The following is a 14,892-nucleotide window of genomic DNA, read 5'->3' on the forward strand; positions in this document are numbered from 1 at the left end:
GTGTGTGTGTGTGTGTGTGTGTGTGTGTGTGTTGTGTGTGTGTAGAAATGAAGTCTCACTATGTTGTCCAGGCTGGTCTTGAACTCCTGGCCTCAAGTTATCCTCCCACCTTGGCCTCCCAAAATGCTGGGATTATAGGTGTGAGCCACCATGGCTAGCTGCTAATAGGTTTTAGAAGAAAGACTAAAACCCTGGTTCCCTGACTCCTCGTCCTATCATCTTTCTACTGCATACCCACTGAACAGCCTACTTTATGCACTGGTACATAAATTTTAAAAATGATAACAATTTTTTTTTGAGATGGAGTCTTGGCTAGAGTGCAATGGCGCCATCTTGGCTCACTGCAACCTCTGCCTCCAGGGTTGAAGCATTTCTCCTACCTCAATCTCCTGAGTAGCTGGCCTTCCAAAGTGCTGGGATTACAGGCATGAGTCACCGCGCCCAGCCAGTAATAACAAATTTTAAAAGAAATTAAGGTGAAGGCTAGACAAAAAACATTAGGACAGGTTCTAATAGTCCACCTGTGTTGTTAGCCAGGAGGAAAAGGGTTCTGCTTGCTTAATTAGTTATATTAGCTAAATTGCTTACTTTCTTTCTGAGCCGAAAGCAAAGAATAGAGCCTGAAGGAATGTAGCTACAATTTAGAGTTAAATTTTGATTGAAGTAAAACCTAGGAAAGATCAGTTTACCTTAGTTGGGCAAATCTACATTTGATGCAGATGTTTGTAGCTCTACACAGGTGGTTCAGTAACTTTCAGCCTGGGGAATATTTCTGAGAAACAGCGGAGAGAGGGTAGTCTTTTGTAGGGGTTACAAAAGAATCACCTTCATTCATGTAATCTGTGGAGAGTGAGCTAGACTTAATACCAGAAGGCCCAGCTCAGATGGAAATTTCAATTGAAGGATTAAAACACCTTCCAAATCTATATATTATTTTCTGGACATTGTACCTGCAAAACTCTTTGCCTTTTAAATATTCAAGACAAACCACCATCTTTAAGAGGTAGGCAAGCAGTTAGTATTTCTATTCAACTCCTTGTATTATTTTCGCTGAAATAGTTAAGCAGTTCTCTATTGTATAAGACCCTTTAGATAAGTACACGTTTTGAAGTCAGTATAGAAGGGCCTATTGACTTTAACAACAAAAAAAAAAGAGAGTAAGAAAAATGTGCCCACTCCCAAGTCATTAACAGAACTGAAAAGAATATGCTAACAAAAAAAAAGACACTGTAGTCTGAATCCTGTACTGTAAGGAAGGTCATGTCACCCACAGCATCAGGAGAGAGACACAAAGCCTTGAACTCAGGCCCAAGCATGCTGGGCTGGCTCAACACGCCCACGCATTCATCATCAGGCTGGAAGACTGGAAGGAGAAATTCAGCGCTAAATCACAGAGCTCCAGTGTCCGCACATCACAGAAGGCAGTCTTATTAGATTTAATTAGATGTATGTGGCTCCAATGGCTCCCCATTTCTTTCTAAGGAAAAGCCAAAGTCCTTACACACACACACACACACACACACACACACACACAGTCTGTTGCCCCTTTGACCTTGTCTTCTACACTCCTCCCCAGCTCACTCACCCTGCCTCCTGGCTGCTGCAAGATCTTGGCACTTCTCCCCAGATATCTTTGTGAGTTATTCCATCAGATCATTCAAGTATTTGCTGAGATGTTACCTTCTGGATAAGGTATACACTATCAGTCAGGGTCCCAGCAAGAAACAGATTGGGAAACAGATACAATCAAATTGGGAAAATTTGAAGAGTTTATTAAAAGACTATAAACAGAGGTATGGGCAGGGATTAAAAAGATCACAGGGGAGACTCAGTCCCCCAAAATCACCCCTGAGTTGAAAGGGGAAAGGGGAGAGAGTAGTTATGGAACACAAAGGAGCTATATTTGGGGCATTTGGTCAAGTAACACAGCCAGTCCGCAGTGATGCTACAGGGAGGGAGTTCAGGGAATTAATATCTTCACCTCCCTCATTCTCTTCTCTCTTGATCTCCTGAAGCAAGGGAAGCCCATGATGTAGTTCACATAGGTCAGCCTCCTGCAGCACAGTGCAGGGGGAAAAGAGAATATCTGACACACTTATCTTGGTCTCCTATAACAGTTAGAGATTGCTGTGTAACAAACCACCCCAGAACTTAGTGGCTTACAATCACAAACATTTATTCCTTCTCAGAATCCTGTGGTTTCCTAGGTAATTCACATTTAGGCTGATTTTCCTGGTCCCTCCTTGATCTCTTTACATGTCTGCAGTCAGCTTAAAGCTTGGCTGGTCTAGGATGGCTTCATTCACATGCTTGGTAGTTTGCTCAAGGTCAGCTCAGGCAGTAAGAATGATGTAACCATGTATCTCTAATAACTACAACCAATCATTTTTCTTAATAACAAGACAATGTCAGATCCTTACTATCATTGACATACATTATTTCAATGTAATCCCCATGCTAAAAATAATCCAAATTTTCATTTGACTCAGCAATGTGTCCAGCCCCAAGGGATAGAATATGATTGATCTAAGCCAGCAATTTATTTCTGAAATAGACCAGATGGTAAATTTGCCTCAAGTCTCTTTTTGTTCTTCCTAATACAATGTTTTTAATTCTTGGAGGTGCTGAAAAATTCAACAAAACAATGTTATATTAAAACCTCAACATATCTATATATACACACATACACACATACATACAACATTTTCTTTATCCATTCATCTTTTGACAAACACTCAGGTTGTTTCCATATCTTGACTATTGTGAATAATGTGGCAGTGAACAAAGGGGAGCAGATATCTTTTTGGGATGCTGGGTTCATTTCCTTTGCATCTATACTCAAAAGTGGTACTGCAGGATAGGAGGTAGTTCTATTTTTAGTATTTTGAGAAACCGCCACACAATTTTCCATTGTGGCTCTGCCAATTTACATTTCCACAAGCAGTATGTAAGTGTTCCCTTTTCTCCACATCATTAACACTTGTTCCCTTTTCTAAAGGTTTGAGGTTTTATCTTACTGTAGTTTTGAATTTCTCTGATGATTAGTGATGTTGAGCATTTTATTCCTATACCTATTGGCCGTTTTATGTCTTCTTTGGAGAAATGTCTATCAGGTCCTTTGTCCATAAGGTTGTTTGGTTTTTATGCTATTAAGCTCAGTTCCTTGTATTCTTTTATATTAACCCCTTATCAGATAAATGTTGGCAAATATTTCTCTCATTCTGTAAGTTGTCTCTTCACTCTGTTGTTTCCTTTGCTGTGCAAAAGCTTTTTAGTTCAATACAATCTTACCTGTCTATTTTTGCTTTCATTGTCTGTGCTTTTGGTGTGATATTCAAAAAGTCATTGCTCTGAACAAGGTCAAGAAGATTTTTTCCTATCTTTCCTTGTAGTAATTTTACAGTTTTAGATCTTATGTTTGAATATTTCATCCATTTTATTTGACATTTGCACAAGGGGTGAGATAAGGGTCCAGCTTCGTTTTTCTACATGTGGATATTCAGTTTTCCCAACACCATCTAATGAAGAGTCGATCCTTGTGAGTTATTGTTTAAGATCAGTTGACCATAGATATGTGGATTTATTTATGGGCTCTCTGCTCTGTCATTGGTCTATCTGTATATTTTTATGCCAGTATCATACTGCTTTGATTACTGTAGCATTGTAATACATTTTGAAATCAAGAAGTATGATACCTCCAGCTTTGTTCTTGTTGTTCAGAATTGCTTTGGCTATTCAGGGTCTTTTGTGGTTTGATATAAATTTTAGGCTGCTTTTTCTATTTCTTAAATAATATTATTAAAATTTTTATAGGGATTCTATTGAATCTGTAGATCACATTGGGTGGTATGAACATTGTAATGGTATTCTTTCAATCCATGAACAGAGGATGTCTTTCCATTTATCTGTCATCTTTAATAAATGGATTTTGACGTTTGAAATTTCCTTTCCACTTGCATTGAAATCCAAAAAATGCTGTTGGAACTGTAGTTTGATCTTGGAAAATATATCTTCTGCAAATGTTTGTGGTAATGGAGCTCTTGATTCTTTTTAAAACTTTGACAGCACAGGAACTGTATTAAGTATGTTGACATTACTTGTGATTGAAAGAGCATTAGCTTTTGTTAAAATAACTTTACCATAATATGAGTTTTGCATATAAGCACTGTTTGCCTCATAATTTTATACAGAGAAACATGATCAAGTCTGCAGCAAAAGCTAATTTTCAAAGCCACTCATGTTCAATAACAGTAATTGAGAGAAGTTCTTCTCATTCTAGAATATTTCAGTCTCAGGCCTTAGTTTTAAAACTTGCAACAAAACTTCACCACTGCTAAGCCATCAAACTGCTGTGTGATAGGGAATATCAGGATATTCAGCTTCTACTTTTGACAAAAGTTTACAGAATTGATCATTAAGTCCATCAGGGTAAATTAAGTTCACCATTGAAACTGCTGGGTCAGAAACACACAATAGATTCAAACACTTTCTGCAAATTACTGGCTGATGAACAGCATAAGAAGTAACAATGGGCTTTAAGTATCTCACATTTTCACAAGCTTTATTAATTTGTCCAGCTAAGCCTTTTCTGCTCCATACATATTTTTATCACCGTCAGTTATAAGGCATATTAGCAGATTCTACTTCAGGTTTTATTAATGTTTTCTCAACTTCTTTCAAAGTATACTTGCCCATAGTTGTTCTATGCAGGCAATTCCTAGAGGCTAATTCTTCAGTCGCCTTAAACTCAGCATTGACTCCTTGAATAAACAACTGAGCACTGTTGGTAATACCTGTCAACTCATCAAGAACCAAGGAAAACCACTGAAAATCATCTACCTTGTTTTTTAATGGACTATTGATGTTGCTCCCAGCGTCTTCAACTCTTCAAACAACAGATCTCACTGAAAGGTTAACAGTCTGAAACAAGTTTATTTTCTCGGGAAACAATTTTTTCAGCTGCTGTGATCAAACATAATTTAATTAATTCATCATCAGTAAACAGTTTTCTTTGCGTGGCTAACAAAAGAGCCACTCAGAAAATTACTTTGGTTTCAACTCTTTTATTTGTTATTTTTTGTGAAGAAATTCTGCTGCGATAACATATTCCATTGTAAATTTTCACATTTTCTGGCCATTGTCTTCCGGTGAGTTGTGATGAATCTGGGAAGGTTGATGTATATTATCTTTTAGCCCAGGTATAGTATCACTGCACAATAAACACATACTTTGCCATCTCATTTGATAACAAAATAATCCACATTCCACTGTGTCTTAAAAGCGTGACCTAAAAAGTTCACTTTTCTCTTATTTTCTTGTTTTGACATGATGGCTATGTCCTGGTATATATTTTTATGTAAAAACGATTCTTAGCTTAAAGGCATTATAAAATTAGGTGGTGGTCCAGATCTGGCCCACAGACTAGTTTGCCTACCCCTAACCTAAGCCAGTAATGGCTCTCTTTGCCAGATACTTTCCCGGACTTCCTTGTAGCAAGTCATGGCCATGTGATTCAGGGCTGGCCTATGAGTCTTATAGAGCTGGATTTATAAAAGAAAGACTTTTTTTAACCAGAAAAAGAGGGTCTTACAAGGAAGAAGTCAATTGCCCTTGATTGCGGCTCTTGCATTTTTGGAGAATGTGTATGAGAGAAATAATTTGTTCTCTTGCTGCTTCCATAGGTATGGTTCTGCCCCAGCTCTACCTCATCTCACCCTGGATTCTGACACAACCTCTTACCCCGGGCACTTATTAAGTAAGTATGCAGGGGAAATTTTAGGGAATCTATTCAATTAGGCTTCTTAAATTTCAGTCCTTATAACCATGGGGCAGATGAAAAGCATATATTGTTTATTCAACAAATATTACTGAGTAGTATCAACCCAATGCCATGCTAAACACGGATTGTACAAAAGCAGAGTCAAATAAAGTCATCATCATCCCCTAGACATTCAAAGAACAGCACAGGAACTGTATTAAGGACATGAAATTTGAAATAGGTCTACACAATTAGCTCTCAGGAGCCTGTGCAAGCCAGCTGCAGCACTCCACAGTGACAGCTATGATTTAGGTGTCTGTGTATGTCAGATTCGTTTTGAGAGTCGGCACATCACAGCTTCAAAGGTTACTGTATTAGGGAGTCATACAGGAAACTTTTTGCCCTTGTTTGCCTATCAGGAGCATAATTATGTTCCCTAGCATCTGCTTGATAGTAACCCATTACATCTCTTCTCTGCTTTCTTTCTTGTTTTTAATATCTCCTATCTTTCACTATGTGTTACCATACTAATCTATCTTTGTAAGAGAATGATGCTTCCCTTGCAAGGATAGCCAATAGGTGGAAAACTGAACAGTCACCATACACACAGAGAGATTCTGCTCTCCTGTGGTGCACATTTGAGTTTGGCTGCTCAGAACCTCCTGCACTCTACTTAGATAAAGTTCTGGGCTGAAGCCATTCTTCAAGCTTAAGGATTTTAGAAGACTGGTACGAGGCAAGAGGATTGTACACATAATAACTGGAGAAGTGAAATTTGGTTTCATTATTACTAAGGTATATTTTATTCTTTTTTTTTTTTTTTTGAGACAGAGTCTCACTGTCGTTGCACAGGCTGGAGTGCAATGGCACAATCTCGGCTCACCGCAAACTCCACTTTCCAGGTTCAAGTGATTCTCCTGCCTCAGCCTCCTGAGTAGCTGGGATTACAGGTGCCCACCACCATGCCCGGCTAATTTTTTGTATTTTTAGTAGAGATGGGGTTTCACTATGTTGGTCAGGCCAGTCTCAAACTCCTGACCTCAGGTGATCCACCCGCCTAAGCCTCCCAAAGTGCTGGGATTACAGGCATGAGCCACTGTGCCTGGCTAGCATATTTTATTCTTAAGAGCTTTTTCCTCTTTATTTTAAGGCTTCTACTTCTTGAAATTTGTCACCAAGAGTTCAATGTATAGATGTTTGTATCTATGTAGTTTTACCCACAGTGCACATTTCAAGAGAAGACTAAGAGTTCTGATTGCCCTGACACATTTGTAAGGTTGTACATATCCATGACACAATCCATCATTTATATTATGTTATATCCATGATATAATCATTTCATTGCCTTATTACAGAAGATCAGAAATGTAATAAAATATAAGACTGAAAATATACCTTTCTAAGGAGAGAATGTTCTGTAGACAATCAGAGTCTCTTATACAGTTAGTATTTACTACCTGGAATTTAAAATTTTTTAAATAATAAGAATTGCTATTTTTTTTTTTTTTTTTTTTTTTTGAGACGGAGTTTCACTCTTGATACCCAGGCTGGAGCGCAATGGCGCGATCTCGGCTCACCGCAATCTCCGCCTCCTGGGTTCAGGCAATTCTCCTGCCTCAGCCTCCTGAGTAGCTGGGATTACAGGCACGCGCCACCGTGCCCAGCTAATTTTTTTTGTATTAGTAGAGACGGGGTTTCACCATGTTGACCAGGATGGTCTCGATCTCTTGACCTCGTGATCCACCCGTCTCGGCCTCCCAAAGTGCTGGGATTACAGGCTTGAGCCACCGCGCCCGGCCAGAATTGCTATTTTTTAACATCAAGTTCCTAGAGTTGTTAGAGGAACAACTCAGTTAATGCCAAAAGACAATCCAAAAACCATTCAATTCTTTCAGAGTGCCTATCGTGGACAGAGTGGTTAAGAGCTTAGACTTTGGAATCAGAGAAACAAGGGTACAAACTGCAGAGGTAAACAACTATGTGACCCTGGGCAAATTAACTCTCCAAGCTTCAGGTTCCTTATTGTAAAATAGAGATGATACCGTTTGGCTCTGTGTCCCCCATCACCTACCCCAAAGCTCATCTTCAGTGGTCACCCCCAAGTGTCTGTCAAGGGAGGGACTTAAGGGAGGTGATTGGATTATGGGGTGGTGGTTTCCCCCATGCTCATTATCATTCTCATGATAATGAGTGAATTCTCACAAGATGTAATGATTTAAAAAGCGTGGCACTCCCTCCCTCTCTCTTTTCTCTCTCCTGCTGCCATGTAAGATGTGCCTTGCTTCCCCTTTGCCTTCTGCTATGATGGTGAGTTTCCTGAGGCCTCCCTAGCCATACAGAACTGTGTCAATCAAACCTCTCTTGTTTATAAATTACCCAGTTTCAGGTAGTATTTTTATAGCAGTGTGAAAACAGACTAATTCAAGAGATAACAATGATATTTACCTCATTAGGTTAAGGATTAAATGAGATTATATGTAAAACCCTTAACCAGTTTCTGAATTTGATCTACCCATTTATTCCTTTAACAAATAAATACTTTCTGTGCAGCAGGTCTTGGGCCCATAATAAAAGCTAAATAAATATAGGTTATTGTTAATGCTAAGTTTTCACTATGTGTAAGGTTCTCTAACAAAAACACCATGAGTTAAAAAGATGCATAATTAACCCATGCTGCCATCATAAGACTTGAAGAATTATAAATGACTTTTAATTTTATTTTCGAATACATCTTCAGTTCTCACAATTCCTCAATGATTAACCATTTCATTTGCATATTTCTCAGAATCTGGGCTGGCTTCATGAGTATATGATCTATGTAGTCACATGGGAACCCCCACTAAGAAAGTTCCTGTGCTTGATTTAGTGCTCTGCTGTTGCTTTCTTGACATTTTCAATAATATTTCCATTGGGGCCCTGCATTATCTTTTTCCCTTTTTTTTTTCTTTTTGAGATGAAGTCTCACACTGTCACCCAGGCTGGAGTGCAATGGTGCGATCTTGGATTGCTGCAACTTCTGTCTCCTGGGTTCAAGTGACTCTCATGCCTCAGCCTCCTGAGTACCTGGAATTATAGGAGGCTCACCACCATGCCCAGCTAATTTTTGTATTTTCAGTAGAGAGGGGGTTCCACCCTGTTGATCAGACTGGTCTTCAACTCCCGAACTCAAGTTATCTGCCCTCCTCGGTCTCCCAATGTGCTGGAATTACAGGTGTGAGTCACAGTGCTGGGCCACATTTTCTTTTTTCACTGGCCTTACAATTTACGAAGCCAGTCTTGACCAGGATATGTTTGTGGGCCTAAGAATCCTGAATTCTTTTAGAATAACCAAGTTTTCACCAAGTGCTTCTCAAGCTTCTGGTTTGTTGCATTTTCGTCTGTGCTGCTTTGAAAATAAGGAACAGAATCTCCTCAAATCACCTCAATTAAAGGAAAGGCTAATGTAAGGAACTGGTGACAAAATAAATCTAAGGAGGGCCTCTCTCTGGTGCTGACCCTCCCCTTGCACAACCCTGAGAATAAGCACCTCCTCAAATTTTTTCACCCTGGGACCTCACTTGCCTCACTCTAGTCAAGACCAGCTGTGATCCTTGGTGAAGCACAAGGCCCCTAAGAAGGAAGAAACCAGGGAATTAAATATCCAAGAGCAGGGAAATAAATATTCTCTCTCTTCCATCCTCTGGTCTCCAAACAGGACTTCCTATGGAAGTCACAAGGAAAGGAATCCCCTTTGATGCAGTCCTGAGAAAATGTCATCCCACAGCTGGATGGGGAGCCTAACAGTGAACCTAGAGGATAAAATGGGGAGCATGCCGCACAATAAACTTTGTCTGGTGTGATCACCACTCCTTATGCTATGCATTTTGTTTCTGTCCAGAATGTTGTTACTCTTGAGCTTTGCTATTTCATTCCTATTGTTATTTTTTTAAGGTTTGTCCAGATAAGTCAGGATTCAATCTCCTGACAAGGCTAATACAAGGTGCGGGCCAGCTCATATGTGGAAAGTGACCTCCTCAGAGACAGCCATTTAACTGGCTCTTGACAGGTTCAATTCCAACTAATGGATCTATTCAGTGGCCATCATGCCCTGTAATCACACCATTTAGAATTTGTACAACCTTTATAGCCTATCCTAATTTCTCTCCTTTTCTTCCCCCTGTAATTTTTTGATATAGATGTTTCCTTATATCAGCATATAAAAAATAGAAATATAAAAACATTAGTTAGCTGTTAGTAACTGCTTCTAACCACGAGGAGTATTTTATTGCACAGTATAGTAATGCTAACAAATAAAGCAACTTGCTTATATTAATAAACATTTATAAAACATTTCCACTTGATTCACATTTCCATCTGAATGGGTCAAGAGGATGTCCTTCATCTTGCTTCTCTTTTTGTATCTAGCTGTTAAAATGGAATCATTAAAGATCCTATAATTCTGGGGTCATTTTCCCCTTATGATTAAATGTTAAAAGTATTCAGCAATGAACTCTCAAATAGAGGAAAACAAAGGGAAATTTGTCATTACAATTTCACACTTCACTCTTAAAAATACTAAAACGAGATGCAAACAAAATCAAATTTCTTCTTTACCATATGAAACATGGAAATGTATTTATTTACAGGAAACTGTACAATTAAATTGTATTTCACTCAGAAATTATTAGAGATAATAGCTCTTCTTTCAGCAAGTGTAAAAGAGGAAAAATGTCTACTTCCATTTCCCTGTCTAAACACACTTAAACCTTTTCTAGTGGCATCTATAATCAACTAACAAAAATCAATGATTCAAGTCCACTTCTGTTATCTACGTCAGCATGATCTTATTGATGTATGCAAAGAGGAAAGAATCCTTTCTTTATTAGGGAGGCTTCTTTTCATCTCTGGTGTTTATTTTGGTTTGATTTTTGTTGATGTTGCTGTTGTTTTTAATTTCTTAATTCTTTGGAAGTCCAAGGTTTTCCACACATAATTTCACCACAGACTGACCACGAAGCAATATTATTCCTGTCACAATAGTGACGATGTCCAAAGGTCTTCAGCTGTCAACTGTAAGGCACCTAAAAGATACTTGGAATTTCTGCAGTGGTTTCCTGGGTAATTCCTTTCTGTCCTCTCGGGGATGTTCCTGAATTCCAGGTTAATAATGTACCATTAGAAAGAAAGATTCCTTTGTCAGAGATATGACCAAAAAGTGGGATTAATTTTGGATGGAGTTAAAACAAAGGAGATGAGCCATTTATTGGGTACTTTTTTCTTTTATAATTTAAATTCTCAGTTATAAAATTATATGGCACAAACTTGTCTTCTTCCTTCTGAGTTAATACATGTGTAGACTTTGCTTTAGCTTTAATACTCCCAACAAGACTTATAAAGCCATTTCAATCTCAAATAAATGTGTGGATGATTTTTAGCTTTTTCCTAAAGTATATAGCCTGTGATTACTTATCAGAATATTTTGAGTAGTGACAATTTTAACTTTTAATTTATTAAGATGATAATATGAGACATAGTACAACATGTACCTTGCAAATGAGGGTGATTTTAGTGACATAAGATAGACAAAGAAAGAGAAACTAACTAGTGTAGATTCAAAATTTGATTTAAATGTAATTATTAGTAGCTTTAGAGAACAATGGAGGGAAGTATGAAATTTGCTGAAATATAAAATAACTTTAAATTTAAATTGATCTCTTTTTTCCTGATAAGAAGATACAAAAATAGTTTTTGTGAGTTTTTTTGTTTGTTTTTGCCAACTAGAATATATCGTATTTCAGGAATATTGAAGAAATAGTCAAAAAATAATTTATGAATTTATTTACACATACATGTTTATAATTTCATGTTATCTAATATTGTAGAATGTTCCCCAACTGATGTGCTTTTCCCACTCATATGCATTGAACAGATTTAATCAAACTCTTCAGAGGCACCTGCAGCATCAGTATTGTTGTCACCAGTGGAGCCACATTTTAAATCATCATCACAATTTTCTAGAAAATACCCTCTTCACTTTCATCTAAATTGCCTAAGGTTAAGTATTTACTAAATCCATACAGAAGCTCTAACTGGAAACTTCATTCTAAATCATAGGTACAGTGTCATGCTGGACACTCTTAGCCTCTTCCTCTCCCTTATCATCATCATCCTCATCAAAATTATCTTTTCTTCTTTCCTCTGACAGATCTTTCCTCTTGTTTCCACATCATTTTTTTTCTCATTTTGCATTCTCACTAGCTTCACAATAAAGAAAGGATGAGGGGTAAATTTTTTGAAAACTTACAGTATGAAAATATCACATTTCACCAAAAAGCTGCTTCTCTGCTCCTTCTGGAATCTCTGCCTGATTCAGCCAGCTTGCCTCCACTCCTGCCTCCACCATGTCCATCAGGTTGACCCAGAAGTCCTACAAGGTATTCACCTCTGGCCCCCAGGCCTTCAGCAGCCACTTCTATATGAGTGGGCCTGGTGCCTGCATCAGCTCCTTGAGTTTCTCCTGAGTGGGCAGCAGCAGCTTCCAGGGTGGCCTGGGCACAGGCTATGGTGGGGCCAGCAGCATGGGAGGCATCACTCCCGTCATGGTCAACCAGAGCCTACTGAGCCCTCTTAACCTGGAGGTGGACCCCAATATCCAGGCTGTGCACAGCCAGGAGAAGGAGTAGATCAAGACCCTCAACAACAAGTTTCCCTCCTTCATAGACAAGGTGCGGTTCCTGGAGCAGCAGAACAAGATGCTAGAGATCAAGCAGAGCCTCCTGCTGCAGCAGAAGATGGCTTGCAGCAACATGTAAAACATGTCAGAGAGCTATATCAACAACTTTAGGTGGCAGCTGGAGACTCTGGACCAGGAGAAGCTGAAGCTGGGGGCGGATCTTGGCAACATGCAGGGGCTAGTGGAGGACTTCGGGAACAAGTATGAGGCTGGGATCCGTAAGTGTAAGGAGATGGAGAATGAATTTGTCCTCATCAAGAAGGATGTGGATGAGGCTTACGTGAACAAGGTAGAGCTGGAGTCTCACCTGGAAGGGCTGGAACAAGATCAGCTTCCTCAGGCAGCTGTATGAAGAGGATATCTGGAAGCTGCAGTTCCAGATCTTGGACATGTCTGTGGTGCTGTCCATGGACAACAGCCATTCCCTGGACATGGACAACCTCATCACTGAGGTCAAGGTGCAGTACAAGGAGATCGCCAACTGCAACTGGCTGAGGCTGAGGGCGTGCATCAGATCAAGTATGAGGAGCTGCAGACGCTGGCTGGAAAGCATGGAGATGACCTGCACTGTACCAAGACAGATCTCCGAGATGAACCGGAACATCAGCCAGCTCTAGGCTGAGATTGAGGGCCTCAAAGGCCAGAGGGCTTCCCTGGAGGCTGCCACTGCAGATGCTGAGCAGCATAGGGAGCTGGCTGTTAAGGAGGCCAACTCCACGCTGTCCAAGCTGAGGCCATCCTGCAGCAGGCCAAGCAAGACATTGTGTGGTAGCTGTGGGAGTACCAGGAGCTGATGAATGTCAAGCTGGCCCTGGACATCAAGATTGCCACCTACAGGAAGCTGATGGAGGGTGAGGAGAGCTGGCTGGAGTCTAGGATGCAGAGCAGGAGTATCCACAAGAAGACCATCAGTGGCTATGCAGGTGGTCTGAGCTCGGCCTATGGGGGCCTCACAAGCCCAAGCCTCAGCTACAGCATGGGCTCCAGCTTTGTGTCTGGTGTGGGCTCCGCTCCTTCAGCTGCACCAACTCTACCAGGGCCATGGTTATGAAGACGATGGAGACCCATGATGGGAAGCTGGTGTCCAAGTCCTGCCCAAGTGAACAGCTGCGGCAGCCCCTCCCAGCCTACCCCTCCTGCGGCTGCCCCAGAGCCCAGAGGGAGGCAGGGTAGCACAGTGAACAGGGGACCCACCTGAGTCTCAGCACTAGGCTTCAGTCCACCCACGGAGGAGTTCACTGCCTGGGGACCCTCGTGTCCATGCTTCCAGCTACAAAGCAATTCAATTGCTTTTTTTTCCTTTTGTCCAAAAAAAAAAAAAAAAGTCACATTTCATTTCTCATGCTGATGGAGTTTAGCTAGGTACAGAATTATAGGTGGAAATAATTATAGTTTTAAATGCATTGCTTCATTATCTTCTAGTGTTACTACTGAGAGTCTGAGGTTATTGTGATACTGCATTATTTCTAACTTGTGTTTTCTCCTTGAAAACTTTTAAGATTTTCTCTTTATCCTTGATATTCTGATATTTTATCTTGATTTATCTGGGTGTGAGAATCTTTTCTCACATTTTGTTTTACATTTTGTAAAAAAAACCAGGGTACATCTTTTCAATCAGGAAATTCAAGTTCATTCATCAACTCTGGGAATTTGTTTTAAATTATTTCTTTGATAATTCTTTTCCACCATTTTATCTGTTCTCTTTTTTAAAACTCCTACTAGACACACGTTGGAACTTCTAGCTAATTAAAATAAATATATGGCAGAACATTTCTTCTGGGATAATGAAAAGGTATGGAATTGGAGATGGTAGTTGTACAACATTGTGAATGCACTGAATGCCACTGAATTGTAGGATGTGAATTTCACTCCCATTAAAAAATTATTGTCTCCATTTTTTTAATCTCTTTGGCTTTTTTGTTCCACTTTCTGGGATAAGATATAAATATTTATCCCGTGTGACTGAGGTGAGAGGTTTTCTTGAGTTTGAAGCTGAGCGGCCCACAGTTACACATAATGGAGCAGCTTTTCAGGGTGTCAACCAACCTCCGTTAGTGTTCTTACATGCATTTTCTGTTTTATTTCCTTTAAGAACTACTTTTCATTTTGTTCTCCTGCTTAGGCTTATTATGCTGTCACACTTTTCACCAACATATTTACTCATTTTCTTTTACTGTCATATTTCTAGAATTAAATAATTGTATAGACTTATAAAAGGTAGATATGGACTTATTTGATCTTCTCCTGACACAATACAGGCCACAATTCTGAGGAAGTGACTGAACTAAAATCACTAATCTTTTATTATCTAATGAGATAGAGATGCATTAGTAGATTCATCATTCGTTAGTTATAAATGATAAAGAGTTCAGTTTTATTGACCTAAGCAGTGTAAATGTAGTATTAGTCACTGCCTCCAAGA

General features: G+C 39.5%; 1 pseudogene; it reads left to right on the forward strand.

Annotated features, from left to right (window-relative positions):
• The first annotated feature begins 10,782 nt into the window (after positions 1-10,782).
• LOC105715607 (keratin, type II cytoskeletal 8-like) lies at positions 10,783-13,643 on the forward strand (annotated as a pseudogene).
• The last annotated feature ends 1,249 nt before the right edge of the window (positions 13,644-14,892 follow it).

Source organism: Aotus nancymaae, unplaced genomic scaffold (assembly GCF_030222135.1).
Source record: "Aotus nancymaae isolate 86718 unplaced genomic scaffold, 86718_ANA_hifiasm-v0.15.2.pri h1tg000003l, whole genome shotgun sequence".
Taxonomy (NCBI): domain Eukaryota; kingdom Metazoa; phylum Chordata; class Mammalia; order Primates; family Aotidae; genus Aotus; species Aotus nancymaae.